Genomic DNA, 2,539 nt, shown 5'->3' on the forward strand with positions numbered 1-2,539 from the left:
GTGCCCGTCGACCTGGGACCGGACCGCAGCGACGCACGGATGCACGCCAAGACCGTAGGATCCTACGCAGTGCCGTAGGGGACCGCACCGCCACTTCCCAACAAATTAGGGACACTGTTGCTCCTGGGGTATCGGCGAGGACCATTCGCAACCGTCTCCATGAAGCTGGGCTACGGTCCCGCACACCGTTAGGCCGTCTTCCGCTCACGCCCCAACATCGTGCAGCCCGCCTCCAGTGGTGTCGCGACAGGCGTGAATGGAGGGACGAATGGAGACGTGTCGTCTTCAGCGATGAGAGTCGCTTCTGCCTTGGTGCCAATGATGGTCGTATGCGTGTTTGGCGCCGTGCAGGTGAGCGCCACAATCAGGACTGCATACGACCGAGGCACACAGGGCCAACACCCGGCATCATGGTGTGGGGAGCGATCTCCTACACTGGCCGTACACCACTGGTGATCGTCGAGGGGACACTGAATAGTGCACGGTACATCCAAACCGTCATCGAACCCATCGTTCTACCATTCCTAGACCGGCAAGGGAACTTGCTGTTCCAACAGGACAATGCACGTCCGCATGTATCCCGTGCCACTCAACGTGCTCTAGAAGGTGTAAGTCAACTACCCTGGCCAGCAAGATCTCCGGATCTGTCCCCCATTGAGCATGTTTGGGACTGGATGAAGCGTCGTCTCACGCGGTCTGCACGTCCAGCACGAACGCTGGTCCAACTGAGGCGCCAGGTGGAAATGGCATGGCAAGCCGTTCCACAGGACTACATCCAGCATCTCTACGATCGTCTCCATGGGAGAATAGCAGCCTGCATTGCTGCGAAAGGTGGATATACACTGTACTAGTGCCGACATTGTGCATGCTCTGTTGCCTGTGTCTATGTGCCTGTGGTTCTGTCAGTGTGATCATGTGATGTATCTGACCCCAGGAATGTGTCAATAAAGTTTCCCCTTCCTGGGACAATGAATTCACGGTGTTCTTATTTCAATTTCCAGGAGTGTATTTTGAATTGGAACGCACGTCCAGAAACGTACCATTTCTCTGCTACAACCAACTGAAAACGTGTTGGTGACGCGACCACGCTTACAAATAATTGTTTATGATTAGGCACGACCCTGTACATCACTTGTTTCATAGTTCCACTCATGAATAGCCAAAGAAGTTGCTCGTGTTTATTTTGGCGGGTTCTGTTCGACATGATGCAGTAGAACCTCATCAAACTTGGGTGTGCTGCTTCTCCTTGGAGCACCACAGTCATGCCTGCTGACGGTAAGAGTACCCTTTCTCGAAGCCATCGTGTAATTGTGGCAGAAAGGGTATGCGGTGGAGCTAGAGGTTGTGGAGGACGATCTTGCTAAAGGCGACGAGCAGCTCTCAAAGCAGGCCGGGGTGGCCGAGCGGTTCTAGGCGCTACAGTCTGGAACTGCTCGACCGCTACAGTCGCAGGTTCGAATCCTGCCTCGGGCATGGATGTGTGTGATGTCCTTCGGTTAGTTAGGTTCAAGTAGTTCTAAGTCTAGGGGACTGACGACCACAGAAGTTAAGTCCCATAGCTCTCAGAGCCATTTGAACCAGCTCTTCCATTGCCGTGAGTTTCACCATTCAGAACTACCATGTCGGTGTATTCTGCAAACATGTCCTACCATGTTGCACCAACAATCACAGACACACGTGAATGAAACTTGATCAAGCTTAGAGAGAGGTAGGCACTCCGTCTGCAGGCCACAAGTGGCCCATCGGGACCATCCGACCGCCGTTTCATCCTCAGTTGTGGATGCGGATAGGAGGGGCGTGTGGTCAGCACACCGCTCTCCCGGTCGTTATGATGGTTTTCTATGACCGGAGCCGCTACTATTCGGTCGAGTAGCTCCTCAATTGGCATCACGAGGCTGAGTGCACCCCGAAAAGTGGCAACAGCTCATGGCGGCTGGATGGTCACCCATCCAAATACCGGCCACGCCCGACAGCGCTTAACTTCGGTGATCTCACGGGAACCGGTGTATCCACTGCGGCAAGGCCGTTGCCTAGAGAGAGGTAGGACAGACGTCAAATGACATGAGCTGATCCGACGTAACCACCCCCACTGTGACTACGCTGTTGCGTACCTACCTAGCACACATGTTTTCAAACTGCTGCAGCCGGAAACAGTTCGTTTCCGGACATGGATTCCTATTCAAAATATTATTTTTCGCTGTACAAGGTCCAGGAGTTTGTAACGGGAATTTCCGAACACACTGTATATGTATTGTCCGCAGTTATCGTAAATTAACGCTATTGTCGAGTTTGGCAGCGACCATAACCTGAAAATCTTTTCAAAGAAAGAGTAAAATTTGTACTTTTTTTGCCGTAATAGATATCTAGTTTGGCTGTCAATATCAGTTCTAAAAGGCTACTGTTAATATTTGTACCGTATCAGACGCATAAATTATGAGATAATGAGTAGGCATAATTTAGAATTATTTGTTTTCTGGCCTGTAAAATATTGCACCAGACATAATGCAGTCACAATGTGAATGCTGTTTTCAGACAAGGG

General features: G+C 51.3%; 1 pseudogene; it reads right to left on the minus strand.

Annotated features, from left to right (window-relative positions):
* Nucleotides 1-1,914: 1,914 nt before the first annotated feature.
* Nucleotides 1,915-2,031, minus strand: LOC126250514 (5S ribosomal RNA; annotated as a pseudogene).
* Between the last annotated feature and the right edge of the window lie 508 nt (nt 2,032-2,539).

The sequence above is a fragment of the Schistocerca nitens genome, chromosome 3 (genome assembly GCF_023898315.1).
Source record: "Schistocerca nitens isolate TAMUIC-IGC-003100 chromosome 3, iqSchNite1.1, whole genome shotgun sequence".
Classification (NCBI taxonomy): domain Eukaryota; kingdom Metazoa; phylum Arthropoda; class Insecta; order Orthoptera; family Acrididae; genus Schistocerca; species Schistocerca nitens.